Raw genomic sequence first — 11,730 nt, 5'->3', positions numbered from 1 at the left:
CATATGCAAGAACCGGCCTGTGCTGCTGTTTTCTAGAGTGGATGTAAATTATAACCTCCGTATTATACAGGCTGATAGGAGATAAATCTCTGCAGTAATGCATTGCAGCGAATGGGCATGGGGGTGGGAGGGTGGGGTGTAGAGGGTTTGAAGAGAGTGTGTGTGTGTGTGTGTGTGTGTGTGTGTGTGTGTGTGTGTGTGTGTGTGTGTGTGTGTGTGTGTGTGTGTGTGTGTGTGTATGTTTGTGTGTGTGTGTGTGTGTGTGTGTGTGTGTGTGTGAGAGAGGTACTGTACAATAGCCGGTGGCAGATGGAACAGACTAGCAAAGCACTCACTAATCGTCATGCTAAAACTCTCTTTTGACTGGTTTTAGTTTCTTTACATTTCCTGCCGCCTTCCTCGAAAAAAAGAGACATTTTAAGAATAAGATGCATCAAAATGTACATTTTTAGACTGTTTTAATATCGCTGAAATAGCTTTGCAAATGAGCACACATTGTTTTAAAAACAAATATTAACACAGAGGGATTACTAAGTCGAAATTTTCACTTGTGCGGTCCAAAAGGCTGAGGGGCTTCAAGCCTCACGAGCAGAGGAGATCTCTTTGGAATCCCTATGCAAACTAGGGCTTGAATAATGAGATGTATTTATGAAGGGCTGGGAAGGGGGTCCTGCTTTTGAAAGCCAGTAGGCTGGAGCCTGAATGGAATAGAAGGAGGAGGGGGGGAGTCGCACAAGGGGGAACGGGTGTGTGTGTGGAGGGGGTACAGGGGCCCCAGCAGTCCAGGCCTCGGCTGTGGCAGCTGTGAAAAGGGGTCCCGTCTTTTTCCCACGCCCAGCAAGACGCGAAACACTGCCGCAGCTCGCTAGGGTCAAGTCCCATCGCTAATATATACACACATACATATACACGCATGCACACACACATAGAGGGAGAGATGTGTGTGTAAAAGTTGTGCAAATTAACAAGCTGTCTGTGAAGCTCGGTGACATGTGGACACCTGCTATTCTCCCAGAATGCTTTGCAATCTCATCAGGGGCCACTGGGCTTGATGGGACAACAATTAGGTCATAACTTCAACTTGAACTTAAGGAAAAAAAGCGCCTGATCATTATTATTATTATTATTAATAATTATTTTTATTATTATCCTTTTTTGTATTTTGAATTAGTTTACATACTGCGTTCTCTTCTTGTTACATTTATTTAAAAAATGTCACTTTCAAAATCGTATAATTTGTTGTTTATTTTAAACTAAAATAATTTTCAAATTTTTTCATGTAAAAAATTGGTTAGTCTCGTTATGGAAAAAAAACACAATGATATTTTACCTCTGCATCTGTTACTCATTCTCTTGCGAAACAAACTTGGCCTTGTGCTTGACCCGAAACCCTAACTGTCAACTTGGCATTGTCTCTGTCCACGCACACACACACACACACACACAGCTTGCTTCAGGGACACACAAAAGAAAAGATTTGAACACGAAATGGAGGAGGGTTGGAGGGAGATATGACAACTATAGAGGAATGTTTTGCAGCTGAACCCTTGGAGTGACCTCCTGTCTTTCCCCAAAAAACTAAATGTGAGGAGCAGAAAGAGAACGACGTTTCAGACAGAGAATAACGATCACTTTTTGGGGGGAATGCTTTACAACCATACTTAAAACGGCACCCAAATGTATTTCCAAAATCTTAATTTGGTGTGTTGTCCGGTGCTTTTTGTGTAATCGCTCATTCATGATGGAGAGCAATGGTTCTCATGCTGCTGTCTGAAATGCTGTCCATGTCAGCAGCCGCTCTTTTACCACCTTCCCCGAGAAGCTGGTGTCTCATCCATTCCTTCCCTCTATCTCTCTAGATACTGGCACACCAATCAAAACGGTGCGGCACTCAGTTCCCTCCCCACTCCTCCTCCATTGTTGCATCAGAGCAACACTGAGCGGTGTCACACTAATTCAGTTCCCCCTGCCTGCCTGAGCTCCCAGCTTTAATTCCGCACTGTGAAAGACGCGCCGTGCTATCTCCTTGAGTATATTTGCAAGAATCCTGTCTTCTCTTTCTCCGTTACTCATGCTCCTACTCCCTTTCCCTCCTTTCTCCTGCCCCGTCCCTCCTTCTCTATCTCTTTCTCTGTTCCTTGTTATCATGTTCCCTCCTATTCAGATGAGTTTTAAATAGAGAGGGGGGCCCTTCTAATTAGCTCTGTAAAGATTCTTTGTCGTGGTCAGTGTGGCCACCAGTGTGTGCATTGAGAGGGGATGCGTGACAGCTAGTGTTAGCATTGAGAAAGTGTGTATGGGCCCTTAATGAGGTTTGTTAGCTGAGTGTGTATCCTGCTGTTTGAATACACCCTCGGCAGCCTTTGAAGGAAAAGAGATGAGGAGAGCGAAGGAGGAGAGAGGAGTCTTTCAGCGAGGCGGGTTGCAGAATGCAGATGATGCATTATGCTCAGTGTGGTTTCCATTTGAGCGGCAGATGAGAGGAGAATAGTGCTTTACCTTTCGCGTTGTCCGTGAAAACTGTGGGAAAAATACACGGTGGTGATCATGCTCATCAGACGCTGGGGGAGGATTCTCCTCGCCTCAGACATTTGTAGTGACTCCAATAAACCCTCATACGTGGAGGAACCGCAGCTATGGGAAATATTAGCCGTGAATTCATCTACTTCTTTAGAATGAAAGATGGTGATCGCAGCCCTGGAAACTCAGCCAACAGTGGTCGGATGGGTGGGAGGCCGGATGCAGAGATGGACTGATTCCTTTCATCATTTGTGGAGGAGAGTGGCTGTCAGAAATCATCACTGTGCAGCTGAAGTATTAGGAAACCTGGAGTACCTGCTACAGATTTTATTTTCCTTTTAAAGTCTTAAAAGAAGGATTCGCATGTTAGACATTCAGCTGAGGACAGTCAAGATGATGGTTGAAATAGCTGGTTATCAGTGGGAGGAAAGAAAAAAAATGTTTTTTAAAATGTAGTCAGAAGTCAAAGGAGATGTGGTGGTGGTGGTGGTGATGATGATGGAAGAATGAGGGAGATTAGAGATGGCTTTAAACAGACCAGGGCCGGAGGTGGAAGGCAGGCGAAGAGAGAGGAAGAAAAAAATTGGTTAGGAAATGAGAGATGGGATAGCGCCAAAGAGCCAACCTGCTGGGCCTGCCTGCTGCCTCAGAGATTGTAAACTGTCACTCAGGATGCAGACAGACAACCAAGACAGACATCATTTGCTCATATTATCCTCTACTACTGAAACAGCCGTCCAAGCAGCCCCCTCTGCTCTCCTCCCTTTTTTCATTCTTCACTCCATTTCCAAGCGATATATTTTTTTTCTTTCAGGCATGAGCACATGCACGTATAGGAACTCCCTCATCTATTTCCTTTATATCTCCCTCCTCTCACTACTCTCTCACTGTCTCCTTTCCATTGATGAAATGAGTCAGCTTGCAGTATACTCTCCCTTCTCATTGTCTGGCGGTTCGTTGCCTCTCCATAGGAGGTAGAGAGCGTTCAGGCTCTTTTCCCTGTTTTTACCAGTTTACCACTGTAATCCTTTACACCGCCACAATGAGCTCTCACACCAGCCACAGGATTCTATTAGGCTCCCAGAGAGAATCAGGATCTCCATAAACATGTTCCAGCTATCCTTCCTGCCTCACCCCCCACCGTCCACCACCTACACCACTTTGTCGCCTTAAACACAGTTGACCTGCTAGTTTCCTTTACACATACATAAGCAGAAACTCCTTTTGTTTGGGCGGGGAAGATTTCTCTCTGTGTGGAAATGGAAGGTAAAATAAAAGCGTATACACTTAACATTACCAGCGGCTTGTTAGTGCTGTCAGCTTCGCTCCCAAAACATTGTTCCTCCACAACCGCGGTGCATATAACAAGCAACTGTGAGCAACTAAACGCTTGTCATGTGGTCTTTGGAGGAACACTAAGGATGTTTTTAAAAAAAGTGCCGTAGTCACTGGAGGATGTGATTCCCACTTTCTGCTGCAAACACGATCCCATTAAAGTCTGCAGAAATGGCAAATCTGATTCACAATCAGGCTCGGTGCATGTATTTCAGTGAAACCTTTGAAATGTACAAAAAGTACTGAGGCATTTTGGTATTTTCGTTTCCAGTACTTTATCTGAAAGTGATTATAGGGCGACTATACAAAGAGAATTCTGCAGCTTTTAAAGGCTGTTGCTCATATTTCAGATGCTTTGTTTTTTTTGTTGGTGCATTGACATTAATGTTATATAACACTGTAACAGACAGACAGACAGGAGACTGGGAGGAAAGAGAGAGAGAGATAAAAAAAAAAGAATTCAAAAAAGTTCACCAGCTTGGAATCAGAACAGAGGCACAGTGGTAATATGGTTTGTGCGACAAGCATTTTCATCGGTGTGTGTTATTTTATAAAAGTCAAATTGCATCAGTGAAGTGACTGCAGGATGTGGATAGCACAGAAATATTGAGAAATATTTGAAACCATTTCATACTTTCCACCTGGCATATTAGTGTTAGTGGCTCCGTCTATTTCTTGACAATGCCCACTCGAGCCACACAGTGCAAGCCTGCAGTTGATGTGTGCTTCAATAAAACGCCTTCATCAATCAAAAACACAGCAACTATGTTAAGCACAATAAGCTCGACAAGTACGCTCACAGAGACGAGCGTGCCTTCCGGGCTCCATAGCCTCTTGTAAATTAGCAAACAAATACAGACAACTTGTTCTTTAAATTAACCAATCAGAAGCAGGAGCTAAATGCAGTTGTTATTAATAAGTATTATTAGGACCTTATCCTTAGTAAAAGAAAAAATACTACAATATATTAGTTACTTACAAACCTTACCGTGGGAATGATTCTAACACGGTCTTTAAATGTAGTTAAAGCCTTCATCCTGCTTCATAGTTTATGGGGATATTTTCATTTATCATCCATATTTTTCTTTTCATCAATTTATTTTTTCAAGACTTCACTGCAAATACACTGGTGTCAGAAAAAATGCCCATTTTCAACTGACCGCGCAAATGTTCTTTCAGCCATTAAAAAAATAAATAATATGATGTTTATATGACATGAAAACCAAAAGAAAGCACGGCAAACATAAGATCTTCATTATCCCTCTGTTGTCCTGTAGAGGCTGACGATAAACACGGTGCTAAATATATAATATTATTATATTATCATAAATAATAATACATCTTTCTGTCTTTCAATAGAATTTTTTGTAAATTTCCTATTCCGTCGGATGCCTCATGCCGCTGCAGTGTGTTTTTCGATGTCTCTCTGTTTCGTTCCTCAAGTCCAAAGCCACGGGTCACAGCCCCCTCGCCCATACAACAACATATCCCTCTATCTCCCGTCCCGTCTCCCTCCTCCTCCCATCTTGATAATGCAGCTCTTTTCTTTCTTGCCGGGTGGAGGGCTGCCCTGAACCAACATTGTCCCCTACACCGGCTCTTGTGGGGGGCCCTATTGTGTGTGAAGGAATGGCGAGTTAACACCCATGTCTGAACCCTCTCAATGGGGGCATTGTGTCTGAATCTTCCTCCGGCTCAACCAATCTCACCTCACGTACTCCCCCTGCACAGACCAAGTTCGGGGCTGCGCCGGGTGCTCTCCCGTTGTACGCTGCAAAAACGTGCACATAACAGCAAACTGAAATTCGCCTATAAAACATCCCATAATTGACCTCGGCTATTTTAACTTTCGTTCTGTGTCGTATTCATTTATCAGCACAGCACACTGCGCTGAATATGTCTTTGCTGCTGGTTTTGGACAGGAACGGGGGTCAGTGGGTGTATGGTTGCTGCAGGAGGCCCCCGCAATTCCTTTTTCTTCTCGAAAAGAACAAAGCAACACATAAAGGACTATGTTGTATTAGCATGATAACAGGATCCAGAATGTTTTCACAATATTTCAAGATGCACTGGAGTGAAGACATCTTTGAATTATTTGTTTGAGTTGTAATTATCATTTTATTTTATTTATTTTTTTTGTCAGTCATTAGGCATGAGGAAAAGTTGCCTAACATGATGAATATAGATAAAGTTATTTGGAATGATTTTGATGTGAATAATCTGTATTTCTGGAGTAGATTTTCAAATATGAAAAAGAAATAGATGTGTCTGTGTTTTATACAGTACGCCGAGCATTTTTATTTGTTTCTGTATAGCAACGAGTGCCTTGAGGCAGGTTACAAAAGAGCAAGTTGGCGTTTTCTTCCCACATATTCTTAATCAAAGTGTTAGTGTTTACATTTGCATTTGCATTGAGCAGAGGGATGCTGAATGCCAAAGGTGAGATTTTGAAAAACATTCTCTATTTTTCCTTTTTCAGAGAGAAACACGGGTGGGTGGTTGGAAGGCTGGATAAAGGCTGGTAGATGACTGAACTCTGAGACCCAGCGCAGCTCATCATCATTGCCATGGGCTCTCGTCTTCCTCCTCTCCTCCTCTGGCCCGTACCTCCATCCGAGGGTCCAGCACAGCCAGTGAAGCCCAGGCGGGGGGCTAGTGAGTGGGCTGGGAAGGATGGAGAAGGTCCCTGAGGGCTCGAAGCACCGCTGGAGCTACCGTCATGCAGGAGAAATCAATATGAAACACAGAGCCTGCACATCTCTGAGTGGGGTTTCCTGTGTTAGACTGTGGCCTAGGGGCCCACAGACCTCCAAAGGACAGGCCCTGCTTGCCCCTCTCAGCTGCAGCCCTGGCACCTAAGACTGGACCTCAAGTCCCGATCTCCATTGGCTGTGTGTGGTTCGGCTGAAGGGGATCTCTCCCCAAATAATACCCAATACCCAGAATGCTGAAAGACCGCCAAGAGGGATATTTCTTTCTCTTGATTTTTTTTCCTTCATAAGATTGACATATCCCCCATTCTCTGCCTCTGGCTGTTTCAAAAACAGTTTGGGAGTTCTGCTTTGACTCACTCTCCATCCTCCACTCGCCTGCTGTTTATTCCCCAACAAGTTTTTTTACATTTGAAAAAGAGACAGAACTGTCTTTATTTCCTCTTCCTCTCATGGTTTGCTGTTGCTATGGTGAGCCGCAGTCATGTGTCTGTCTGTTCAAACCAGAAACATTGGCACATGAAGTATGTGCACCTTTCTTTTCTCCATCATGTCTTTTATTCAATTTCAGACAGACAAAAAAAAACTGAACAGCAAAGAGCGCTGAAGATCACAGAGCAGATGAACCTTCCCACCTCTCAGTGGAAATGGTAAAATGGCAAGTATCTCTCTTTACCACTCCATTTTTTTCTGCTCCATGAACAACTCTCATTGTGCTCTCATTACCTCAAACGTTGCCCAAAGTAGTGTGTGTGTGTGTGTGTGTGTGTGTGTGTGTGTGTGTGTGTGTGTGTGTGTGTGTGTATTTGTGTGTGTGTATGTGTGTGTGTCTTTGTGTGTGTGTGTGTGTCTTTGTGTGTGTATTTGTGTATGTGTGTGTGTGTGTGTGTGTGTGTGTGTGTGTGTGTGTGTGTGTGTGTGTGTGTGTGTGTGTGTGTAAGTGTGTGTGTGTGTGTATGTGTGTGTGTGTGTGTGCGTGTGTGCATTTGGTCAGAGTGGAGGATTATTGTGTTGAAAAAGATGTTTTCTGATGTTTTCTGACCATTTTTGGACCTGGAAAGGTTCATTTATTGTTTAAGTCTGTGAAGTATTTAATCTGAACAGCCGCTCTGTACATTATCTACAACAGAGAGCTGTGTGTGTGTATATATGCTTTGTGTTGAGAGTGTTTGCCAGGGAGCAGCAGCAGTGTGCACCCACAGCTCCCAAAACGCTATCGTCGTCACAGTGATGCAGTGTGGTTGTTTCTGTCCAGATGGGCACAGCCTCAGACAAAATGGCTGCCAGTCTTTCCCTCTGCCAAAGATGGCGGGCGCATCTCTGTTGTCTGCCATCTGTGCTACTGTGTGCCGTTATCAAATGCAAATCAAGGCTAATTGCATTTGCATAACCTCCAAAAATCATGTCGTTGGCATGTGCTGATAATTGTTCCGACCGATGCGGCGTGGCGGAGAGGAAGCAGGAGGGAAGTAACGGTTAAAAGTGCATTTGGCGAGATTTGTTTTTCTCTTGAGGTGTGCGAGCATTCCCACTCCGAAATGTGTTTGATAGGTGTTTGATGCATGTGCGACCAAGAGCCTGGACCCACTGTGCCATATGGAACGCACGTTTCTATGTGATTCCCTTGCATGCAAATGTGACACTGTACAAAAGACTAAGCCGAGTCTCTCTTTAATCAGAAAGCGCTCTGTCACGCATGCACACTCACGGCTTTTTACACACGGACATACTTAATGCACGGATGAAAGCATTAAGCAAACAGAGACGCTCAGACATGAACGCAAACTCTAATTAAGAAGCGAGCCATTGGCCCAACAATCTCCAGACCAACAGACAGACCATAGTAGTCTCATTTCCATGCACATGGGTGGCTGGTTACCATGCAACCTAACAAAACGCAGGAGGGACAGATTTTGTTAGAATCGGGGCGCACATGGAACATATAATTAGGCGGTATCACAAAAATAGCTGCCTGAAGAGAACACTGGATTGTAGCTTTGAAGTATCATACAACAATATTTCAAGAACACACCAGGTAGAGGAAAATTAGGGGAAAAATTGGAATGCTTCTCATCTGTTTGAGACTTTGAAATAGCACCTTGCATAAAAATGGAGAAAAAAATATTCAGGACGTATTTTGTGGTCGCATTCGAGCGAGCGGGTCTCGTCTTGGGGGCGTTAATTCAGGCAACGAGACTCGTCTGAGTGCCTGAGTAACAATGCAGCGTTCGTATTTGCATTCGCCCATCAAGGCAGCTGCTGTGCTGTACAGTTAGGTCTACTGTGGGCAGCAAAATGGCGGTCACGCAAATCACAGGGTCTGTCTGCTGGTCGTGGGAGCCGGGGAGAGGAGGGAGAGGAGGGAGAGGAGGAGGAGGAGGGTTGAGGAGGGAGGGAGGGTGGGTTTAGGATTTTGGGGCGTCTGGTTTGAGAGAGAGAGAGAGAGAGGGTTGCCGGGTCTAGACTGTGGGGTGGCGAGGTCGTTCAGGAGGGGTAGCTGGAGTGGGGGGTGATAGTGTAGAGGTTATTATTTGAGAAGGGGGGCGTCTGGTTTTTGGAAAAACCATTAATGAGGGACGGGCAGGGGGAGGGGGGGGGGGGGGGGGTGCAGATTGTCTGCATTTGTGAACATGTGTCTGTGTCTCGACCATTTGCATAGAGCGACGAGGGCGTCCATATGCTGTGCAGCGAGGCGGGTTCAGTCGCAGCCTTTTGCACGCCTCTCCAAGTCTCCCTCGCATGATCTGAATGAAAACCCGCCAAATGTCGCACCCTTACACATCTCACCGTCACATTATCTGTCGGGGAGCAGGAACGTGCTCTTCCCCCATTTCTCACAACAGCACGTAAACACCCCTACTATTCTGTTGCCTCATGCTAGTCGCATCACTGTTCCTGGTTGTCACCTCAGCCAATGAGGGGACGCGGAGACTCTTTTGGCCACTAACAAACGGTAGAGAATCAGGAAGAGGAAGGAAAGGCATCATAAGTTTACCCTTGATATGCCGGGGGGAAAAGAGAATCAACAACACAGCTTCGGTGAGAAGAAATTGGAGAGACGAGGGCAAAGGATATGAACAATATGAGAGAATTATTTCATGATGACAAAGACATGGTTTTCCAGACAGGTGTATAGCACAAAATATAGGAAATAAAGCAGTTTATTAGAAACAACTGCTATATTTTCTTTGTGGGCTTTGTCAGAAATGGGGTAGATAAAAAAAAGTCTCCCCGCCACTGGGTTCCGCACTCGGAGCGTGGGAATGTGAGGGGAACATATGCAGAACAGTCGGGCGCTGGCGAGACAGCCGTTCCAGTCTGAATGCTGTTGTAGCAGGTGAAAGAGGACCCTAGAGTTCATGGGTCAAGGCCAGCAGAGGGGCTGTCTGCCTCATGAGTGTGTGTGTGTGTGTGTGTGTGTGTGTGTGTGTGTGTGTGTGTGTGTGCGCGTGTGCGCGTGTGTGTGTGTGTGTGTGTGCGCGTGTGCGCGTGTGTGTGTGTGTGTGTGTGTGTGTGTGTGTGTGTGTGTGTGTGGGGCCACTTTGGCTTTCGTCTGGGTCTTATAGGATGCTAATGAAGTTGCCAGGCTGCGTGATAAGCACTGCTGTCTATTGTTAGCTCGGTCTGGTTGCTCAGCGAGGACAAGACTGGGTGTAGACTTGGACAAGAGCTCCTTCATCATCTTGTAGTCGCAGCAGAGTGGAGGACAGGCTGATCGACAGACAGGCTAAAGTCAGACTTCCCCTGCTGAAAGTGTGATTGTGTTGTCTGGAAGCCTTTTCTTCACACATCTCTGTTTTCTGTGACACTTCTCCTCTGAGTGACGCAGTGGTCTCAGGCTCTCCAGTGTGGTGCCTGTCTTTGTTTCTTTCTAGATTGATGGCAGCTTTGTACAAGGACACCGCACGCACTTCCATGATGGAAGAAATTGTCAGGAGTTTAGTTTAGTGCATATTCACATACTGGATTTAGAGCTTTAGCCACTGTGATCTCTGTCGGACTGGAAAACCTTATTCACAGTTTTGTCCAAACTTCTCTCTTTCTCTTTCTTTCATGGATAAATCTGTTCTCTATCTTTCCCTATACTTCTTGTCAACAAACCCTGAAAAGACCAAAACCAAGACTGATTTAAGTCTATGTGATGAGGGATTCTCTAGAACTGTCGGCTGTTTAGGTATTATTTCAATCGTGAATAACTACATTCAAATGTAAAGGTTTGTGCCAGATGTAAAAGTCTTAGATCGTTCAGGTTGACGACCCTCCAGACCGCAAATCTAACAAGTTATAGTTCTTTCAACTGTTTCCGATCTAATTTCATCAAGCCTATTGACCAAATTATGTCGGTATTTATAATGAGGTATTAATTTGATTTATTACCATGTTCACCTTTCTACCCGTTAAAACAAAGTCTGTTGGGCTTCTGGGGATTTGGTGCCAACGTTCCCTTTAAACGATGCGACTTAAAAATGTTGTTTGTTCCTCACAAAGTTTGCTGTACCTTATTATTCATCTGTGCCACAATTGTTGTCCAAAAACTCAACTCAATCAGTGAACTGCAATGTTGCACTGGGCGACGACATGTTCCTTAATTACGATGAACATGGACACTGTGCTTTATTTTTTTAACGCTGTTCTTCATGCTATAAAGATACTAGAGAACAAAATGTGTTGCTAAAAATTACAGTGGCCATATTTTAAGGACATAAGAGGGTCTTTCTACGAAATGAATACATTTGTGAATCATTCAAAAAGATTGACAAATTTGGAAGATTGGAAGGTTTGGTCTTTTCATCAGGTGTTGTACTGCCAGCCATGCACTTTATATATTCAATATTTTATCAGTATATTTAAAAAAAAAATGTAAGCCTGTTTTCTGAGGATGAAGATTCCTGCAGGAGATTTGTTTCTGCCCTCCGTTGTAAAGAGCTGCATGTGTAAAGGTGAACTGCTCATGGTATCCCTTTAAGAGCGAAAGCATTACCTCATCAGGAGCTGTGTAAAGGAAGGAAGTGAGTGAATGGGTGAAGGAGCACAGTGCTAACTCTCTCCACTCCTTTATGATTGTGGGTGCAGGCTTCATTAGCTCCACAGAAAGGGACAACTCCCTCCACGTCCCCTCAATAGACCCATAGACCTGTCTCACTGGCACAGGCCCTGACTCAGT

At 44.6% G+C, this 11,730-nt stretch overlaps 1 long non-coding RNA gene across 2 annotated transcripts in view; it reads left to right on the top strand.

The window, feature by feature from the left end:
- LOC118311554 overlaps window positions 1–7,223 on the top strand; it is a 14,762-nt gene extending 7,539 nt beyond the window's left edge. For both annotated transcript variants that reach the window (XR_007030809.1, XR_004794017.1), the window contains exon 3: window positions 6,335–7,223. This is a non-coding gene — a long non-coding RNA (uncharacterized LOC118311554). The remainder of the gene's footprint in view (window positions 1–6,334) is intronic.
- The last annotated feature ends 4,507 nt before the right edge of the window (window positions 7,224–11,730 follow it).

This window comes from Scophthalmus maximus, chromosome 5 (genome assembly GCF_022379125.1).
Source record: "Scophthalmus maximus strain ysfricsl-2021 chromosome 5, ASM2237912v1, whole genome shotgun sequence".
NCBI lineage: Eukaryota > Metazoa > Chordata > Actinopteri > Pleuronectiformes > Scophthalmidae > Scophthalmus > Scophthalmus maximus.
This window is presented reverse-complemented; position numbering and strand designations above follow the sequence as displayed.